Here is a 22,500-nt window from a genome sequence, read left to right as displayed (position 1 = left end):
CTGGCAGATGGAAAGACAGACAGACAGACGACGCAGACGCATGCACAGATGCAGGAACAAGAAAAAAATAATTATTTTCTGATCAAAGTAAAAACAAATCAGTATGAAAATATATTTCCGGGGAAAAGCAAGAGAAAAACCAAACAGACCAAAGAAAGAAAGAAAGAAAAAAGAAAGAAAGAAAGAAAGAAAGAAAGAAAGAAAGAAAGAAAGAAAAAAAGAAAGAAACCAGGAATTTAAACCACCCTTAGATGGTGCGTGGAAAAAAAAATCAAAAGTTCTGTGGACAACAGTCCTACCGTCTTTCAATTGCTTTAAGTTTTTCTCAGTTTACAAAGTCTATAGGTCTCTCTATCTCTTTCTGTCTGTGTCTCTGTCTGTCTGTCTCTCTGTCTATCTCTCTCTCTCTCTCTCTCCTTTCGTCCCTCCTTTCTTTTTTCCTTACCTCTCTCCCTCCCATGCTCATCCAGAACCCCCTCCCATCTGTCTGCAGCTTTGAGGGGTGGCAGAGGCAGACATAGCAGACCTCCTGGTTGTCTTGGATACACTCTGTAGACCAGGTTGGCCTCAAACCTGTAAGAGCCTGCCAGAATAAAAGTTATACACCACTATGACTAGCTACGATTCTTGTCTTTTTTTTATGATTCCGCCAGGCAGTAGTGGTGGTGGCAGAGGGAGGTGGTTCACTGTTAATTTGTAGCGAGCTTAGTCTACGGACCAAGTTACGGGAAAGGAGTTTTAAGATGGCTGATTATGTTTATCTTTTATTATGTGTTTTAATTAAAAATAACAGCAAAAAATAAAAATGATCTATTTTTATGGCATTTAAAAGTAGTGGACGGAAGCGGGAAGAAATCATGTGGCTGTGGACGTTATGCGACTTCTGGCAGCTGTTTGTTGCCTCCTCTATATTCTGCACATGCAAAGAGGGTCCCCTAGAGGCTGGGGAGTGGAGAAACAAAAGCGACCTGGAATGGCAGGTCACGTGGCCAGCCTCCTCCATCTTGGTGAGGTCAGTCAGCCAGCAGTAAGATGGCTGACATCCACATGTCAGCTTCCATCTTGGTGAGGTCGATTTGAAACCGAGTGACAGAAACAGGAAGGTGAAACAAAGGGTCATGCATGGGTTCAAGAGAGAAGAGGAAGTTGGGCATAAGAGTGAATTCCATTAATTTCTGGTCTCTAAGAGGCACAGAGAGAGAGAGAGAGAGAGAGAGAGAGAGAGAGAGAGAGAGAGAGAGAGACAGACAGACAGACAGACAGACAGACAGACAGACAGACAGAGAGTCTGAACTCCAGGACAGTGAGTTCTACATTCAGAGAAAAAAAACTCTAGTTTGTCAAACAGACAAACTCTATTCATCTACACCCCCCACCCACACGGTCAAAATGATCCACCGTACTGTTTCAGATTTATTTCTTAGGAGCCTCCCCACCCCTGCCCCCAGTCACATGAAGGACAAACAGCACACAGTTATGCTGTAGAAATGTTTAATCCCAAACCGGGCCTCTTACCCCACCTTGATTATTTTGTTTTAGGATAAAAGATGCACAGCCTTTATGATTTACAGTGCTAAGCAGCACTAGAAGAGCCGGGGGCAGATACCGACCCTCTGTGTTAGAATTCATGTTAAAAGAAAAAAAAAATCAGAAACCTGGATTCTCAGAAAGCCACATGGTGTGTCCTCCTAGGTTCTGGTGCCCTCTTCTGGCAGGCAGGTATACAGGCATTAGATAGAGCACACATAGATTTTGAAAAGGAAGAAAGGAAGGAAGGAAGGAAGGAAGGGAGAGAAAAAAAGATTCTAGCTTTTGTCTGGCTGTGTGGGTGGCAGAGGCAGGGAGAACGAACCTCAGTGAGTTCACAGTTAGCCAAGTCCACAGAGCAAGTTCCAAGGCTCGCAGGGCTATACAAAGGTACAAGAAAACAAAGCAGAAAAAGTCCTGGCTTTTGTTTTAGAGATGTCTCTTCCCTCTAGTATTATTGCCTATAGAAATTGATCATGAAGGCATGTTGATCTTATGACAGGGTTTATCTTTGTGTATGTGTGTGTGTGTGTGTGTGTGTGTGTGTGTATCTCTATGGCTTAGCTAGGGCCCACCCCAGAGTTGTGTTTCAGAGGTCTTCTTTATTTCTTGTGCTTGGGCTTGTGTACGTACTAAGCTACCACACAGTCCTGAAAACACACACACACACACACACACACACACACACACACACACACAAATCAGCCAACAAACCAACCAAGCAAATAAATAGGCCTGCCTGCCTGCCTGCCTGCCTGCCTGCCTGCCTGCCTGCCAGCCAGTTGGATTTTGTTAAACAGTTTTTGACTGATTTAATTTCCCCTCTGATTGTGTATCTTTCTTAGGATAAGAAAGTAAAACAATAAATGTACTCACGGGGATCATTTGGAACCAGACTTCTGTTTTGAGTGCGGTGTGTGTGACTAAAAGTGTAAGCTCCCTGAAAACTGAGGTCCTACTTGGCAGAAAGAAACGTCTGTATATGTGGGCCACTGATATCCTTCGTCGGAGAGTTGAGACATAAATGTTAGACAAACGAAGGAGGTCCCCTGACACAGTCCAATACCCCAACTAGTGGAAGCAGAATAAGTGGACGACAAAGACGTGTTCCTAAGAGATTCAGCTATCCCTGAATCCAGATGGGTGTAGTAACTTGGTACAGATTTTTGTGGACTTTAGATATAAAGACCGTGTAGGATCTTCACCCGATGTCACAATTCATCTCCGGAACCTGAATTGTGGGCCGTGATCTTATTCTTTAGCGTTTGTGTTTGTGTGTGTGTCTCCATGCCTAGCTTAGGGGTCACCCCAGATTTGTGTTTCAGCGATATTTATTTATTTATTTATTTATTTATTTATTTATTTATTTATTTATTTATTATGTATGAGCACACTGTAGCTGTCTTCAGACACAGCAGAAGAGGCCATCAGATCTCATTACACATGGTTGTGAGCCACCATGTGGTTGCTGGGAATTGAACTCAGGACCCCTGGAAGAGCATTCATTGCTCTTAATCACTGAGCCATCTCTCCAGCCCCAGAGATCTTTCCTTATTTATTTCTAGTGTCTGGGCTTGTGTCGGCCCTAGGCCACACTTCCTGGAAAAAAAAAAAAACAAAACAAAACAAAAAAAAAAAAACCAAACCCAAACAAAAACAAGGAATAGAAACAGATATGCAGGGGTAAAACCTTCCAGGGACATGACCACAACCCCCCCCCACACACACACAGACACGCAATCTCACGACTTGAGTTTGAACCAAGCGTACACTAAAGTCTCTCAGAGAGAGAAGTTAAAAATGGAGGCCAAAGGAAAACTAAGGAAAATCCCAAACCCAAAAGCCGATCCATAGCATGCTTTCAGACCCTAGGGTTTTACCCGCCTGGCTCCTTGAACTCTGTACTGCCTAAACTCAGCAACTGTGGAAGGCAGGAGCTGAAGATATGCTTCCACGCTCCCTTCCGAAGTCGGCCCGTTTCAGCTTTTATACGAAGCTCCGAGCTTTCGATGTGTCCCGTTTGTTTATTCGATTCTTACTTCACTTTTTAATCTGACTTTATTTTTATCTGCTATCCAGAAAGCCCTATGGATTAGTCAGGGACCCAGGCACAGGGACTCACTGAGGCTCTCGGGATTTCTTCCTGAGTGCTGCTGTGAATGAGGGAGTCTATGAACATTGTTTTAATATTATTAAAGTTGCTATCCTCCTCCTCCTCCTCCTCCTGCTCCTCCTCCTCCTCCTCCTCCTTCTCTTGTTCCATCTCTTTAACCTTTATCTTTTATTATGAAGCGTGGCAGGGAGGACGAGAAACGAGAGCGAGGGAAGCTTGATTCTCTTTTGCAATCTTCCCAATGTGACTGGGCATATGTTCTGTTTTTATCCACCTACCAAGGAAACCCAATCCTGCTGAGTTATTGATTCCTCGATCCGTTTTCCCCTCCACCCTCTCAGATACAGATACAGACGCATGCACAGATGCAGGAACAAGAAAAAAAAATTATTTTCTGATCAAAGTGAAAACAAATCAGTATGAAAATGTATTTCAGGGGAGAAGCAAGACAAAAACCAAACAGAAAGAAAGAGAGAAAGAAAGATTGAAAGAAAAAGAAAGAAAGAAACCAGGAATTTAAATAATTTCATCACTCTTTGAATTTACTCTAGCTCTGTATTTAGTCTTGGAAAAGGAGTTGGGTGGGGGAGGGTGGCAGGCAGTCGGCCCGCCGGCTGGCCAGCCGACCCGCCGGCCCGCGGTTGCTGACAGCGAGAAAAAGAAACCCAAGCGGCCCTCCCCGGAATTGTGCCCCCCCTTCGTCTGTTTATGCCTGTTCCTTGCCCCGTTAACCGACAGATTTGTTTAGCCAGGTACTTTGACTTAGAGATTGATTTCGTGTTTTCACCGCTCCGTCTTACTTTCGCTTTTGCCCGCCCGGGTCCAGCCCGCGTTCACGATGTTCCGGCCGGACAACCGGGACCGTATGTGCCATTCGTTGGAAGTGGTGGGTACTCTGCTCCGCTGTGCGTGGGTGCGTGTCCACGTGAGCTAAGGAGGACCCTCCAGAGAGACCGAGCGAGTGACTGTGAGTGTGGAGGCGGGTGAACGATTTGTATCGGTTTGCTTGCATGATCGAGACCGTTGTCGGGCGACACCTAGTGGTGACAAGTTTCTGCAATGTCCCTGGTCCCCGGTTGATGGCTAATGGCGAGGAAGTGCCTGGGGTAAGCCGGCCAGGGTGAGAGGAGTCCCGGCAGGCAGGCGAGTTCGTCCTAGACATGGTGTCGTGTTTGAGGACAGGCTGTATCTAAGAGGTTGTACCTGGAGATCTGCAGGGAGCTGTAGTTTCACTACTCCCTATTGAAACAACTAGGGGGCTGGGTGGCGGTTTGATCAGGTAGACCAGAAGGCCAGCCGGGGAGTTTTTTTTTTTTTTTTTTTTCTTTTTTCCTTCAAGAGCCCTCTCGGTCCCTGCCAGCGGGGCCATGGATATCTGAGGCCGAGAGCATGCCCTGGCCCGGGCTTCCAAGCCCCGGTGGCCCAGCTCGCTGGAGCCTCGGAGCTTTATTTTTTTTCTTTTTTTTTTTTTTTTTTTTGAGTCCTCTCGGTCCCGGCCAGCGGGGCCCTGGATATCTGAGGCCGAGAGGATGCCCTGGCCCGGGCTTCCAAGCCCCGGTGGCCCGGCTCGCTGGAGCCTCGGAGCTTTTTTTCCTGCAAGAACCCTCTCGGTCCCAGCCAGCGGGGCCCTGGATATCTGAGGCCGAGAGGATGCCCTGGCCCGGGCTTCCAAGCCCCGGTGGCCCGGCTCGCTGGAGCCTCGGAGCTTTTTTTCTCCAAGAGCCCTCTCGGTCCCTGCCAGCGGGGCCCTGGATATCTGAGGCCGAGAGGATGCCCTGGCCCGGGCTTCCAAGCCCCCGTGGCCCGGCTCGCTGGAGCTTCGTAGCTTTTTTTTTTTTTTTTCCTCCAAGAGCCCTCTCGGTCCCTGCCAGCGGGGCCCTGGATATCTGAGGCCGAGAGGATGCCCTGGCCCGGCTTTCTATCCCGGGCCTCTCGGTCTGTGAGTACTCTCACGGTTCTAAGGTCGACCAGTTGTTCCTTTGAGGACCGGTTCTCTTTCTTATGGGGACGTTTCTGTGACACTTCCCCTAGCATGACTTCCAGATCTTTGTTGGTGCCTGTATGTTTCCTCCCCGACACTTTTGTGGTTTTGATCTTTCCTCTCAGTTCGCATTGTACCTGGAGATATATACTGACACGCTGTCCTGTGACTGTGACACTCAAAGGACATTATAAGCGATCCCCGAAAGGCTGTTTGCTTGTCCAGCCTTTTTATGTCTGCCCATGGGTTGCTGCGGTGCCTGAAGCTATTTTTTTCCCCCAGCAGGCTTCCTGCGTTCCCGAGCTTGGTTGCTTGTGTGTCCCGGGGTGTAGCTTGTGACAACCGGGCACTGCTGATATTTTTGCGTGTCAGGAGTATCCCGATTTCTCTGCGGTCGTTGTCACCTGTTGCCGGCTGGAGGAGCGCCTATTTTTTGCCGTTTTCCCGGTGTCTTCCGTTAACTGGCTTTTTTTTTTTTTTTTTGGAGCGTTCCGGAATCTCCCGTAGTTGTGTGCTCGCTGTGTCCGGGTCGTTCTGCCACATGCCTCCCGAGTGCGCTTTTTTTCTTTTTTGGTCTGTGCTTTTTTTTTTTTTTTTAAATATATATATATATATGTATATCTGTATTGGGGTCGACCAGTTGTCCTTTTCTTTCGTCCACCTGTTAAGAGAGCGCGGGTCGACCAGTTGTCCCGTTCGAGGTGGTCCTGATAACCTGCGGGCGACTGGTTCTTGTTTCTGTCGGACGCAAAGTCGATAGAGGGCGCTGTGTGTGTCGCTTTGGCTCCTCTTTTTTTTTTTTTTTTCTTTTTTTTAAATAGATATTGAAGGAGGATGACCGGCTTTCTCGAACCATTTATTTATTTATTTATTTATTTATTTATTTATTTATTTATTTATTTATTTATTTATTTATTTATTCATTCATTTATTCATTTATTTATTCATTTATTTATTCATTTATTCATTTATTCATTCATTTATTCATTCATTCATTCATTCATTCATTCATTCATTTATCTATCTATCCATTCATTCATTCACTTAATTACTTAGTTATTTATCTATCTATTTATCTATTTATCTATTTATTTATTTAACTTAAATAAGTACACTGCAGCTGTCTTCAGACATACCAGAAGAGGGCGTCAAGATACCACTGCAGATGGTTGTGAGCTAAAATTGGTTCTCTTAACCATCTCTCCAGCTTTTTTTTTTAACGCTATTTTATTTTCTTATTGTTTTCAAGATTTATTCATTCATTTATTTGTTTATTTATTTATGTTACACATACACTGTTGATCTCTTCATGCATCGGATGTGAGCTACCATGTGGTTGCTGGGAATTGAACTCAGGACCCCTGGAAGAGCAGTCGGTGCTCTCAACCGCTGAGTTTAGTTTTTAAATAAGATGACACTTAGAATAGATAGATAGATAGATAGATAGATAGATAGATAGATAGATAGATAGATCGATCGATCGATAGATAGATAGATAGATAGATAGATAGATAGATAGATAGATAATTGAAGGAGGCCAACGAGTTGGCTTCTTTTCTCATTTTAAACAAGACTGATCACTTGGGGAGTGGTGCGGGGGTGGGGGGGGTCCTATTTGTGGGTGGCTAAGTTTTGTAACTATTTTATTCTAACAGAAGGTTGAAAAGGGGCAAGCTCTGGCTGTGAGATTGGAGGAAGATGCTAATGAGATGCTAACCAGGAGGTTTGAAAGTCAAGCCAGCCTTGTAATGTTCCCTAAAACTTAGAAACGTTGTAACAAAGCGACGTGTCATTTACTTTCTCCTACTGCTTCTTTTCACTCCATAGATCAAGCGGGCAGGCTGTCAGCTTTTGTGAGTTTTCTCTGTCGGCTCTGCTCTGCTTTGATGAACAGACATATTTTTGCTTTGGCTGCTTGGCTTTGACTTGGCATAATTTCCCTTCCTTTCTGTCCGTGCAGGGTTCCAAGACTGCCTTTCCAAGAGGAATCAGAAAGGAGGAGGCCAGAACTAAAGTCTCTTCTCTGATAAAGCGCCGAGACTAGGAACCAGCCCATCTGGACGGCCCTCCCTCCCTCCCTCCCTCCCTCCCTCCCTCCCTCCCTCACACCCACCCACCCACCCATTTTCCCTCTTCCACGGTACACTCAATAAAATAAAGTAAACACATAAAGTTTTCCACTTGTTTGTTTGTCTATAAAGCACATCTCCCGTCTCTCTCTATGAACTATTTGCTTTCAGGCCCACATTGCTCCAGCCTCTTTCTTTGCAAATGGTAATGGAGTTGATAACACACCGAGAAAGAGAAAGAGTCACCACCCGGCCTCACTCTGACAGCTCAGGGATTACTAAGGCGGTGCAATCTGGAATCATATTTACATGACTTACTTGGTATTTCTAATGCTTAAAAAAAAAAAAAAAAAAAAAACTACGAGTGCACTGTATATAGCTGTCTTCAGACACAACAGACTAATAAGGCATTACAGATGTTTAGGAGCTACCTACCATACAGTTGCTGGGTTCAGGACCACCCCTGGAAGAGCAAAGCCTCAGCTCTTAATTACCCAGCCATCTATCCAGCCCCGGTATTTATAACTATTGTTCAATATTTATTTAGGCAGATGAAGCACGTGGCGAAGAAATTGAGCATCTTAAAACCATGACCATTGACCGCGCACAAAGAGGTTATTGGCTCCTCTTTGGAAGTAGTACTGTGTAAAACTTGCTTGACAAAGCAGAGTCGAATCCACACAACACAAAGGGGACACTATAACAAATTACGATTGTTTGTGTACATAGAAAACTTTTGTTCTTGAAAAGCTGGTCAAGCATTGCAGTGTAACCCACAAAAAAAAAAAAAAAAAAAAAAAAGGAAAAACCTTTTTTCTTTCCTCGATTTTCTTTTCTTTTCTCTCCCTCTCTCCCAGCCGTGATGAATTCAACTGGCTCTGGTGGTGAACACCCCTAATCCCAGCACATTCCAACAGAATTTTTCCTCTCACATACAGACCATCTCTAATTGAATGTTATGATTAAAATGTCTCACCCCGCCCTCCATACTGGAATTAATCTTAAAAAGGAGGACTGTTTTAGAGGTAAGCTTAAGTAACCTCTAGCTCATGCAAGAGAGGTGTAGGAAGGACACCCACTCCACCTCCCAACCAAATAGTAGCGAAGATGGCAGACAGCACATAATTAGTGGTGAAATTGCATTATACACTACAAGCAAGTCTTCCTCTCTGTCTCTTTGCCTCTCTCTCTCTGCTTCTCTCTCTCTGCTTTTCTCTCTCTCTCTCTCTCTCTCTCTCTCTCTCTCTCTCTCTCTCTCCCTCTCTCTCTCTCCCCCATTCTCCCCCCTCTCTCTCTCGCTCTCTCTATCTTTCTTGAGTTGACCCCTGACTCAACTCAAGAAACAAAGAGGAAATAAAAGAAATAGATACAATTTTGACTTGGAATAAACCATACAAACTAAGAAAAAGGGGAAGGCAGCGTTGGGGTGCACACTGCCTCTTTGGTTGAAAACACAGACAGACAGACAGACACACACACACACACACACACAAAGAGAGAGAGAGAGAGAGAGAGAGAGAGAGAGAGAGACAGACAGACAGACAGACAGACAGACAGACAGACAGACAGACAGACAGAGAGAGCAGGGACAGAGACCTAGAGACAGAAAGACAAGATGGTGACTATAAATCAGGGATGAGTGGGACATGCTCTGCTTGCACATGCTCATGCTGCCATCTGCTTTCCAAGGGCCAGACAGCAAGGTGTTGCTGCGGTCAGTGCACAGGTGTGGTCATTGGGATAAGCAAGATAAGACCTCCACCTCACCTACAGGTCTCTCTTCCCTTCTCTCCCTTTCCCACACCTCCTCTCTCGTCTGATTGTGTTCTGTGGGTCACGATCCTGAGCTAAGACTCCTCTGTGTCTTACTACATAGAAAGAATAATCCCCCACACACCAATCAATAAAAATGGGTATCTGTGCGGTCTCATGTTTGTTGCTGTTGTTGTGGTTGCTGTTGTTTCTCCTATCTGTGAATCCACACGTATAATTTTTCCACGTATTGTATTTCAAAACAAGTGCTTGTTGTGATTCTCATTTTATTCAAGGGTACTCACTAGATCAGAGGAGCTGGCAGACCTGACCTAGGTACGAGGAATTGTTTTGCAATGGATTGGTATTGTGAATTTCTTTCGTTCCTGATCCATGGCCACTGTCTCTGTTCTATAGTTACACACAATAAGCATGCACCCATACCAACCACCCAACAGCATTTCCTGAACCCACCCATGTATAAGCTTTTACAGTACTCGATTTCTAGATACTGATATACAGGGCTTATGTGCAGAAACCCCTGACACAGCTAAAGGAAAGAAGAGTCAAATAGATGCAATTAATTTGGAATAAACCAAACATACTAAGAAAAAGAGAAGGCAGTAGTGGGATGGTTAGGCTTATAGAAGATGGGCAAACACTGGCACATGCACACACACACACACACACACACACACACACACACACACACCTACACACACACACACACACACACACACACACACACACACACACACACAAAACCCACCTAGGATGAAATAAAGGAGTGGGAGGATGAGACAGGCAACATGGTAATGCAAACCTTTGATATCTTTAGGGAGGCCGAGATGGAGGCAGGATTTACTTGAGAGGCCAGCCTGGTCTGTCTAGTATGTTTTGGCACCATGTGGAAAAACGTTGTCTCTCGTAAATGAGCATATACGGGGAAATCTATCCATTCGTGTACCTATGCGAGGCTCAGAGGGCGAAGCTGCTGCCTATTAAGGTCTAGGTAGAATCTCAAGGAAGGCCTAGATGAAATGTGAAGGCCTGGGTCAGATTGGTTAAGGCCTAGGCTAAGCTCTCGCCTGGCTAGCTTACCATTTTGTGCTGTTACTGATATTATAAAGACGCTTTCTCATATGTCCGTGTATGTGGACAAATGACTTTCTGGTTGGCAGGTCGAGACATAAATGTTAGACAAGGCGAGTCCCCTGCCACTGTCCAATTCCCCAACTAATGGGAGCAGCATAAGTGGGTGGCCAAGATGTGTTCCTAGAGAAATTCACCTATCCCTGAATCCAGATGGGTGAAGTAACTTGGTATAGATTTTTGTGGATTTTAGACATATGCAGTTCTGGACTTTCCCCCTACCCCACCCCACCCCACATGCTGAGCCAGGTGCCTGACAACCTGATTTTATTATTTAGCGTGTTTTCACCCTTAGATGAGAAAGCTTGGAGAGCAATGAATTCAGTGGACAGACACCACTCACACTGCAGCCAGGGAGGAGTTTCGGGCTATCAGACATTGTGGAATTCATGTGAGCTTCCTTTGCTTTGCTTTGCTTTGTTGGGCCAAACTTGACAGGTTTTATTTTATTTGATTAAGCTAGCTAGCTTGCCTCTTTATCCCGGCAAGGTTCCAAGACTGCCTTGGTGAGATCAGAAAGGAGGCCAGAACCAAAGTCTTTTCGATACAGCTGAGACTACCTATCAGCACATTTGGAAGGACTAAGGTCTCTCCTTCACAAGTCTCAGATGGCCCTTTCCCCTTCAGTCCCTCCTTCCTTCCCTCCTTCCCTCCCTTCCTCATGACCCATTTTCCCTCTTCCATCATTCACTCAATAAGATAAAGTAAATAAATCGAAGAAATTTACAGTTGTTTATTTGTTTGAGCTACCTAAATTCTCCGTCGATACCTCCACTTTCCCTCCCCCACCCCCACACCGCCTTTTCCCTGTGTGTGTTGGTGGGGGAGGGGCTGGAGATCTGTAAGTCCCTGCTGGCATGTGAACTATTTGCCCTGACCTTCCTTGCCTCTTAACTGCCTGCAAAGCCATGTCTCTCCAGAAACAAGTTTTCTGCATGAAATCAGTGAGTGAGTGGGTGAGTGAGTGAGTGAGTGAGTGAGTGAGTGAGTGATGATTTCAGTGTCAGAGTCTGAACACTAACTCACTGTCTTCTCAGTTCCATCTTGCTCTGGCTCCTGCAACTGACTGAACAAAACAATAGGCACCGATCTAGCTCTTTACAAATGCTAATGGAGTTGTTAACACACCTGAACAGAAAGAGGAAGACTTCATTCAGTCGTTCTCAACCCAGCCTCGCCCTGCCATCTTAGGGATTTCAAAGGCCAGGCTGCATCTGAGCCACACTTACAGAATTTGGTATTTCTACTTAATGTTTAGTGTTTAGGTAAATAAGGCTTGTGAATTGCTGGAAAGATGGCTAAGAGGTCCTGAGTTCACTTCACCAGCAACCAGCATGCCTATCCTATCTATCCACTCCTTTTATTTTATTTTACATATTTTTTTTTTTATTTTATACACCTTATATCTCACGTCATCATATAGGTGGCTCCCTTTTTCTTAACTTTGATAGCCCAACTGGGACAGAATTGCACACTACCTAGATAGCTGGAAGTGGTTGGATATGCAGAAAAATTAAGTTTTGCTGTTGGTTCTCTCTCTCTCTCTCTCTCTCTCTCTCTCTCTCTCTCTCTCTCTCTCTCTCCATCCCCTAGCTTTTTCAGACATAGTTTCTCTGTGTAGTCCTCAGTAGACCAGGCAGGACTCAAACTCTGAGATTCACCTTCCTCTTTCTCCCAAGTGCATTTTTTTGGGTGGGGTATAGGGGTGGTATAGGACGAGAAAAGACTTGAAGGCCGACTTAAAAGTCCCCCCCCCTCTTCCTCCCTCCCTCCCTCCCACCCTCCCACCCTCCCTCCCTCCCTTCTCCTCCTCCTCCTCCTCCTCCTCCTCCTCCTCCTCCTCCTCCTCCTCCTCCTCCTTCTTCTTCTTTCTTTTTTTTCCCCCAAACCCTGCCTGTGCATGGTACATTCACAGAGAAAGGTGGCACATCTTCAGAAATTAGATGGTATTCAGCTGCTTGTTGGACTGATACTAAGAGATTGTCTTTGAATAATTTCTAGAGTTCTAGAGTTCTATTTTGGCTTCATTATTCTCATCACTAGGAATTGTTTTGGCATGGATTGGGATTGTGAATTTTTTGTGCTCTTCATTCACTTTCAATACATTCATCGGGCGAGGACAGGGTCAGACACTAATATCTGTACTTATATTACCTGTGAAATACAAACAGTGTAGTAAATAATCCTGGTCTCTGACTACCCTCCGTGTTTTGAAAATTAACAAATTTGCCCTTAGATGGTGCTTGGAATTAAAAAAAAAAAAAATCAAAAGTTCTGTGGACAACAGTCCTACCATCTTTTAATTGCTTTCAGTTTTTCTCAGTTTACAGTGTCTTTAGGTCTCTCTCTCTCTCTCTCTCTCTCTCTTCTCTCTCTCTCTTTCTCTCTCTCTCTCTCTCTCTCTCTCTCCCCTTCCCTACCTCCTTCCTTCCTTCCTTTCTTCCCTCCCTCCCATGACCATCCAGAACTCCCCCCCCATCTGTCTGCATCTTTGGGGAGTGGCAGAGGCAGACATAACAGACCAACCGACCTCCTGGTTGTCTTAGACACACTCTTTAGACCAGGTTGGCCTCAAACCTGTAAGAGCCTGCCTCTACATTTTAAATGCTAAGATAAAAGTTCCACAGCACTATGACCAGCTAAGATTCTTGTCCCTTTTTTTATGATTCCGCCAGGCAGTAGTGGTGGTGGCAGCAGAGGGAGGTGGTTCACTGTAAATTTGTAGCCAGCTTAGTCTACGGACCAAGTTACGGGAAAGGAGTTTCAGGGTGGCTGATTGTGTTTATCTTTCCTTTTTTTTTTTTAATTAAAGAATTGTTTATTTATTCAGTGTATGTGAGTACACACATACATTCAGACACACCAGAAGAGGGCATGACAGATGGATGTTAGCCACCATGTGGCTGCTGGGAATTGAACTCAGGACCTTTGGAAGAGCAGTCAGTGTGCTTAACTGATGAACCATCTCTCCAGCCCTGTTTATCTTCTCTTATGTGTTTTAATTAAAAATAACAGAAAAAAAAAATCCTATCTATTTGTCTGGCATTTAAAAGTAGTGGACAAAAGCTGGAGGAAACCATGTGGCTGTGGACGCTATGCTGCTTCTGGCTGCTTTTGGGTGCAGAAACATATGCAGACTGGGTCCCCTAGAGGCTGGGGTGTGGAGAAACAAATGCGACCTGGAATGGCAGATCACATGGCCGGCCTCCTCCATCTTGGTGAGGTCAGTCAGTCAGCGATAAGATGGCTGACGTCCACATGCCAGCTTCCATCTTGGTGAGGTCAATGGGAAACCGAGTGACAGAACCTGGAAGGTGAAGCAAACAGTCATGCATGGGTTCAAGAGAGAAGAGGACGTTGGGCGCAAGAGTGCATTCTATTAATTTCCGGTCTCTAGGAGGGAGGGAGGGAGGAGAGAGCATCTAAACTCCAGTGCAGTGAGTTCTACACTCAGAGAGACAAACTCTAGTTTGTCAAGCAAACAAACTCTCTCTGTTCCTCTACCCCACCCCACATGCTGACAACCTGATTTTATTATTTAGCGTGTATGTCCTGCACAATCTGTATTAAACACTTTTGAACATTGATCTACAAAGTGTCTGGATCATAGCTTCATAGTTGACACATCCTATCCATATACAGAGACACAGATAGAGACCAATAGACAGACACATGTTCACTCTCTCTCTCCCTCTCTCTCTCTCTCTCTCTCTCTCTCTCTCACACACACACACACACACACACACACACACACACCCCACCTAGGATAAAATAAAAAAGAGAGGAGGGGGGAATTCCACAGGCAACATGGTAATGCATGCCTTTGATCTCAGTTTTGGGGAAGCTGAGGTAGAGGCAGGATTTACTTGAGAGGCCTGCCTGGTCTGTCTAGTATGTTTTGGCACCATGTAGAAAAAGGTTGTCTCTCGTAAATGAGCATATACGGGGAAATCTATCTCTTTATCTACATATGGTTGGCTCAGAGGGCGAAGCTGCTGTCTACTTAGGTTTAGGTAAAATCTCAAGGAAGGCCTAGATGAGATGTGAAGGCCTAGGTCAGATTGGTTAAGGCCGAGGTAACTCTCACCTGGCTAGCTTACCATTTTGTGCTGTTACTGATATTATAAGGACTCTTTCTCATATGTCCGTGTATGTGGACAAATGACTTTCTGGTTGGCAAGTCGAGACATAAATGTTAGACAAGGCGAGTCCCCTGCCACAGTCCAGTTTCTCAACTAATGGGAGCAGGATAAGTGGGCGGCCAAGATGTGTTCCTAGAGAAATTCACCTATCCCTGAATCCAGATAGGTGTAGTAACTTGGTTCAGATGTTTGTGGATTTTAGACATATGCAGTTCAGGACTGTCCCCCTACCTCACATGCTGGGCCAGGTGCCTGACAACCTGATTTTGTTATTTAGAGTGTCTGTGTGTGTGTGTGTGTGTGTGTGTGTGTGTGTCTGTCTGTCTGTCTGTCTTTCTGTCTGTCTGTCTGTTTGTCTGTCTGTCCGTCAGTCTCTCTGTCCGTCCACCTGTCCGGCTGTCTGTCTGTCTGTCTGTCTGTCTGTCTGTCTTTCTGTCTCCATGCCGAACTAGGGCCCACCTTAGATTTGTGTGTCAGAGATCTTTACTTATTTATTTCTGGTGTCCGGGTTTGTGTAGGCCCTAGGTAGGCCACACTTTCTAAAAACAAAAACAAACAAACTAAAAAGACAAAAACAAAACAAAACAAATAAACAGAACAAAATCAACCAACCAATAAACCAGGCAAACAAGTTTGCCTGCCTGCCTGCCTGCCAGTGTATCTTTCTGTGTGTATCTGTATGTCTCCCTATCCGGGCTACACAGGGAAATGACATCTCAATAAACCTAATCTACTTCCTAAGTCTGCCGGGATTTTTTTTTTTTTTTGTCTCTGTCTATCTGTCTCTCTCTCTTTCTCTCTCTCTCTCTCTCTCTCTCTCTCTCTCTCTCTCTCTCTCTCTCTTTCTTCGTCCCTTTCTCCCTCCCTCACTCACTCCTGAACAGAAAGAGGAAGACTTTATTCAGTCGTTCTCAACCCAGCCTCGCCCTGCCATCTTAGGGATTTCAAAGGCCAGGCTGCATCTGAGCCACACTTACAGAATTTGGTATTTCTACTTAATGTTTAGTGTTTAGGTAAATAAGGCTTGTGAATTGCTGAAAAGATGGCTAAGAGGTCCTGAGTTCACTTCACCAGCAACCAGCATGCCTATCCTATCTATCCACTCCTTTTATTTTTTTTTACATATTTTTTTTTATTTTATACCATATATCTCACGTCATCATATAGGTGGCTCCCTTTTTCTTAACTTTGATAGCCCAACTGGGACAGAATTGCACACTACCTAGATAGCTGGAAGTGGTTGGATATGCAGAAAAATTAAGTTTTGCTGTTGGTTTCTCTCTCTCTCTGTCTCTCTCTCTCTCTCTCTCTCTCTCTCTCTCTCTCTCTCTCTCTCTCTCTCTCTCTCTCTCCATCCCCTAGCTTTTCCAGACATAGTTTCTCTGTGCAGTCCTCAGTAGACCTGGCAGGACTCAAACTCTGAGATTCACCTTCCTCTTTCTCCCAAGTGCATTTTTTTGGGTGGGGTATAGGGGGTGTTATAGGACGAGAAAAGACTTGAAGGCCGACTTAAAAGTCCCCCCCCCTCTTCCTCCCTCCCTCCCTCCCTCCCTCCCTCCCTCCCTCCTCCCTCCCTTCCTCCTCCTCCTCCTCCTCCTCCTCCTCCTCCTCCTCCTCCTTCTTCTTCTTTCTTTTTTTTTCCCCCCAAACCCTGCCCGTGCATGGTACATTCACAGAGAAAGGTGGCACATCTTCAGAAATTAGATGGTATTCAGCTGCTTGTTGGACTGATACTAAGAGAGATTGTCTTTGAATAATTTCTAGAGTTCTAGAGTTCTATTTTGGCTTCATTATTCTCATCACTAGGAATTGTTTTGGCATGGATTGGGATTGTGAATTTTTTTGTGCTCTTCATTCACTTTCAATACATTCATTGGGCGAGGACAGAGTCAGGCACTAATATCTGTACTTATATTACCTGTGAAATACAAACAGTGTAGTAAATAATCCTGGTCTCTGACTACCCTCCGTGTTTTGAAAATTAACAAATTTGCCCTTAGATGGTGCTTGGAATTAAAAAAAAAAAAAATCAAAAGTTCTGTGGACAACAGTCCTACCATCTTTTAATTGCTTTCAGTTTTTCTCAGTTTACAGTGTCTTTAGGTCTCTCTCTCTCTCTCTCTCTCTCTCTCTCTCTCCTTCCCTCCCTCCTTCCTTCCTTCCTTTCTTCCCTCACTCCCATGACCATCCAGAACTCCCCCCCCCATCTGTCTTCATCTTTGGGGAGTGGCAGAGGCAGACATAACAGACCAACCGACCTCCTGGTTGTCTTAGACACACTCTTTAGACCAGGTTGGCCTCAAACCTGTAAGAACCTGCCTCTACATTTTAAATGCTAGGATAAAAGTTCCACAGCACTATGACCAGCTAAGATTCTTGTCCTTTTTTTATGATTCCGCCAGGCAGTAGTGGTGGTGGCAGCAGAGGGAGGTGGTTCACTGTAAATTTGTAGCCAGCTTAGTCTACGGACCAAGTTACGGGAAAGGAGTTTCAGGGTGGCTGATTGTGTTTATCTTTTTTTTTTTTTTAGTTATAGAATTGTTTATTTATTCAGTGTATGTGAGTACACACATACATTCAGACACACCAGAAGAGGGCATGACAGATGGTTGTTAGCCACCATGTGGCTGCTGGGAATTGAACTTAGGACCTTTGGAAGAGCAGTCAGTGTGCTTAACTGATGAACCATCTCTCCAGCCCTGTTTATCTTCTATTATGTGTTTTAATTAAAAATAACAGAAAAAAAAAACCTATCTATTTGTCTGGCATTTAAAAGTAGTGGACGAAAGCTGGAGGAAACCATGTGGCTGTGGACGCTATGCTGCTTCTGGCTGCTTTTGGGTGCAGAAGCATATGCAGACTGGGTCCCCTAGAGGCTGGGGTGTGGAGAAACAAAAGCAACCTGGAATGGCAGGTCACATGTCCAGCCTCCTCCATCTTGGTGAGGTTAGTCGGTCAGCGATAAGATGGCTGACGTCCACATGTCAGCTTCCATCTTGGTGAGGTCAATGAGAAACCGCGTGACAGAACCTGAAGGTGAAGCAAACAGTCATGCATGGGTTCAAGAGAGAAGAGGACGTTGGGCGCAAGAGTGCATTCTATTAATTTCCGGTCTCTAGGAGGGAGGAAGGGAGGAGAGAGCATCTAAACTCCAGGACAGTGAGTTCTACACTTAGAGAAACCAACTCTAGTTTGTCAAGCAGACAAACTCTAGTCATCCACACCCCACCCCACCCACTCCTGACAAAATGATCCACTGTACTGTTTCAGATTTATGCCTTAGGAGCCTCCCCACCCCTGCCCCCAGTCATGTGAAGGACAAACAGCACACAGTTATGCTGTAGAAATGTTTAATCCCAAACCGGGCTTCTTACCCCACCTTGATTATTTTGTTTTAGGATAAAAGATACACAACCTTTATGATTTACAGCGAGCCTTAAGCAGCATTAATAGAGCCGGGGGCAGATACCGACCCTCTGTGTTAGAATTCACATTTAAAAAAAAAATCAGAAACCTGGATTCTCAGAAAGCCACATGGTGTGTCCTCCTAGGTTCTGGTGCCCTCTTCTGGCAGGCAGGTATACAGGCTTTAGATAGAGCACACATATATATTGAAAAAAAAAAAAGAAAGGAAGGAAGGAAGGCAGGAAGGAGGGAAGAGAGAGGAAAAAAAGATTCTAGCTTTTGTCTGGCTGTGTGGTTGGCAGAGGCAGAGAGAATGGACCTCAGTGAGTTCACAGATAGCCAAGTCTACAGAGCAAGTTCCAGGGCTCCCAGGGCTATAAAAGACAAATCCTATGTTGAGGTACAACAAAACAAAGCAGAAAAAGTCCTGGCTTTTATTTTAGAGATGTCTCTTCCCTCTAGTACTATTGCCTATAGAAATTGATCATGTAGGCATGTTGATCTTATGACAGGGTTTATCTTTGTGTGTGTGTGTGTGTGTGTGTGTGTGTGTGTGTGTGTGTGTGTGTGTATCTCTATGGCTTAGCTAGGGCCCACGTCAGAGTTGTGTTTCAGTGGTCTTATTTATTTCTTGTGCTTGGGCTTGTGTAGGTACTAAGCTACCACACAGTCCTGAAAACACACACACACACACACACACACACACACACACACAAATCACCCAACAAACCAACCAAGCAAATAAATAGGCCTGCCTGCCTGCCAGCCAGTTGCATTTTGTTAAACAGTTTTTGACTGACTTTATTTCACCTCTGATTGTGTATCTTTCTTAGGATAAGAAAGTAAAACAATAAATTTACTCAGGGATCATTTTACGATGAGCTGTTTTCGGAGTTTTGTTTATGTTACAAAACTGAGAAGGTGGTGAAATGTCTCTCCATGTATTTTTGGCTGTCTGGAAAGTTGCTATATAGACTGGGTCACTTGGCGTGATATAGATATCTGAAACCAGGTCTACCTAGAAAGTTTCTTGAAGTTCCAGAACAATGAATGATATTTATGTTGATTTTTTGAAAAATACGATTAAAAACTTAAAAAAACGGAGGCCAAAAGAAAACCGAAGAAAATCCAAAAACCCTTCCCGGGTAAAATAAAAAGACATGAAACTGGGTGTGGACATGCCTTTAATCCTATCACTCAGGGAGGAGACAGAGGTTGGTGGAATGCTGAGAACTGGAGGAGAGTCTGATCTTGACAGTGAGTTCCAGGGCTATGTAGAGAGATATCTGCGTGAAATCAGTGAGTGATGACAACTAACTCTCTGTTCTCTCAGGTCCATCTTGCTCTGGCTCCTGCAACTGACTGAACAAAAAGAAAAAAAAAGAAAAAAAAAAACCCACAGGTACTTACCTAGCTCTTTGGAAATGCTAATGGGGTTGTTAACACACCCTAACAGAAAGAGGAAGCCTTCATTAAGTTGTTCTCAACCCAGCCTCGCCCTGCCCTGCCATTTTAGGGATTTCAAAGGCCAGGCTGCATCTGAGCCATAGTTACAGAATTTGGTATTTCTACTTAATGTTTAGTGTTTAGGTAAATAAGGCTTGTGAATCGCTAGAAGAATGGCTAAGAGCACTAACTGCTCTTCCAGAGGTCCTGAGTTCACTTCCCCAGCAACCAACATGGTGGCTCACAACTGTCTGTAATGGGATCTGATGCCTTCTCCTGGCGTTGTGCCTGAAGACAGCTGCAGTGTATGTACTCCTATAAGTAAAAGCAAATACACCTTTTAGAAAAATAAAACAAACCTCTCGAAGAAATCGAGGATCTTGAAAATACCAGGCATATTTATCCATCTCTCTACTCCTTTTATTTTATTTTATATATTTTTAAAAATATTATACACTATATATATATACACAATGTAAATAAAGAAATAGATGCAATTAATTTGGAATAAACCGAACAAAGTAAGAAAAAAAGGAAGGCAGTAATGCGGTGGCCTGGCTTATTTATCAGATGAGCAAACACTGGTCTGCCATTGCTTCCTCAGTTGAAATCACACACACACACACACAAACACACACACACACACACACACACACACACACACACACACACACCCCACCTAGGATGAAATAAAGAAGGGGGGGATGCGACAGGCGACATGGTAATGCATGCCTTTGATCTCAGCTTTGGGGAGGCTGAGGTAGAGGCAGGATTTACTTGAGAGGCCTGCCTGGTCTGTCTAGTATGTTTTGGCACCATGTAAAAAAAGGTTGTCTTTTGTAAAAGAGCATATACGGGGAAATCTATCTGTTTATCTACATATGCCTGGCTCAGAGGGTGAAGCTGCTGCCTATGAAGGTCTAGGTAAAATCTCAAGGAAGGCCTAGATGAGATGTGAAGGCCTAGGTCAGATTGGTTAAGGCCGAGGTAACTCCCACCTGGCTAGCTTACCATTTTGTGCTGTTACTGATATTATAAGGATGCTTTCTCATATGTCCGTGTATGTGGACAAATGACTTTCTGGTTGGCAGATCGAGACATAAATGTTAGACAAGGCGAGTCCCCTGCCACAGTCCAATTTCCCAACTAATGGGAGCAGGATAAGTGGGCGGCCAAGATGTGTTCCTAGAGAAATTCACCTATCCCTGAATCCAGATGGGTGTACTAACTTGGTACAGATGTTAGAGGATTTTAGACATATGCAATTCAGGACTGTCCCCCTACCTCACATGCTGGGCCAGGTGCCTGACAACCTGATTTTGTTATCTAGCGTGTGTGTGTGCGTGTGTGTGTTTGTGTGTGTGTGTGTGTGTGTGTGTGTCTGTCTGTCTGTCTGTCTGTCTGTCAGTGTGTCTGTCCATCCACTTGTCCGGGCTGTCTGTCTGTCTGTCTGTCTGTCTGTCTCCATGCCGAACTAGGGCCCACCTTAGATTTGTGTGTCAGAGATCTTTCCTTATTTATTTCTGGTGTCCGGGTTTGTGTAGGCCCTAGGTAGGCCACACTTTCTAAAAACAAAAACAAACAAACTAAAAAGACAAAAACAAAACAAAACAGATAAACAGAACAAAATCAACCAACCAATAACAGCCTGGTCTGTTTTGGCACCATGTAAAAAAATGTTGTCTCCCGTAAATGAGCAAATACGGGGAAATCTATCTGTTTATCTACATATGCGTGGCTCAGAGGGTGAAGCTGCTGCCTATTAAGGTCTAGGTAAAATCTCAAGGAAGGCCTACATGAAATGTGAAGGCCTAGGTCAGATTGGTTAAGGCCAAGGTAACTCCCACCTGGCTAGCTTACCATTTTGTGCTGTTACTAATATTATAAGGATGCTTTCTCATATGTCCGTGTATGTGGACAAATGACTTTCTGGTTGGCAGGTCGAGACATAAATGTTAGACAAGGCGAGTCCCCTGCCACAGTCCAGTTTCCCAACTAATGGGAGCAGGATAAGTGGGTGGTCAAGATGTGTTCCTAGAGAAACTCACCTATCCCTGAATCCAGACAGATGGGTGTAGTAACTTGGTACAGATGTTTGTGGATTTTAGACATATGCAATTCAGGACTGTTCCCCTATCTCACATGCTGGGCCAGGTGCCTGACAACCTGATTTTGTTATTTAGCGTGTGTGTGTGTGTGTGTGTGTGTGTGTGTGTGTGTGTGTGTGTGTGTTTGTCTGTCTATTTGTCAGTCTGTCTGTCCGTCCACCTGTCCGGCTGTCTGTCTGTCTGTCTGTCTCCATGCCGAACTAGGGCCCACCTTAGATTTATGTGTCAGAGATCTTATTTATTTCTGGTGTCCGGGTTTGTGTAGGCCCTAGGTAGGCCACAGTTTCTAAAAACAAAAACAAACAAACTAAAAAGACAAAAGCAAAACAAAACAGATAAACAGAACAAAATCAACCAACCAATAAACCAGGCAAACAAGTTTGCCTGCCTGCCTGCCTGCCTGCCTGCCTGCCTGCCTGCCAGTGTATCTTTCTGTGTGTATCTGTATGTCTCCCTATCCGGGCTACACAGGGAAATGACATCTGAATAAACCTAATCTACCTCAGAAGTCTGCCGGGTTTTTTTTTTTTTTTTTTTTTGTCTCTGTCTGTCTCTCTCTCTCTCTCTCTCTCTCTCTCTCTCTCTCTCTCTCTCTCCTTTCCTACCTCCATCCTTCTTTCCTTTCCTCTCCATCCCATGCTCATCCAGAACACCCTCCCATCTGTCTGAAGCTTTGAGGGGTGGCAGAGGCAGACATAGCAGACCTCCTGGTTTTCTTGGACACACTCTGTAGACCAGGTTGGCCTCAAACCTGTAAGAGCCTGCCAGGATAAAAGTTATACACCACTATGACCAGCTAAGATTT

General features: G+C 44.6%; 1 long non-coding RNA gene across 3 annotated transcripts; it reads left to right on the top strand.

The window, feature by feature from the left end:
- The first annotated feature begins 4,116 nt into the window (after positions 1-4,116).
- LOC308416127 lies at positions 4,117-7,796 on the top strand. Of its 3 annotated transcripts, none has more exons than XR_013974902.1 (2): positions 4,117-4,392; positions 7,582-7,796. It is a non-coding gene; the product is annotated as an uncharacterized lncRNA (long non-coding RNA). The 3 variants fall into 3 exon arrangements; XR_013974903.1 differs by having other exon boundaries at positions 4,117-4,526; XR_013974904.1 differs by having other exon boundaries at positions 4,117-4,607.
- The last annotated feature ends 14,704 nt before the right edge of the window (positions 7,797-22,500 follow it).

This window comes from Micromys minutus (assembly GCF_963924665.1).
Source record: "Micromys minutus genome assembly, contig: SCAFFOLD_215, whole genome shotgun sequence".
Classification (NCBI taxonomy): Eukaryota; Metazoa; Chordata; class Mammalia; order Rodentia; family Muridae; genus Micromys; species Micromys minutus.
Note: the sequence above shows the minus strand (reverse complement) of the source record. Positions and strands in the feature narration are given on the sequence as shown.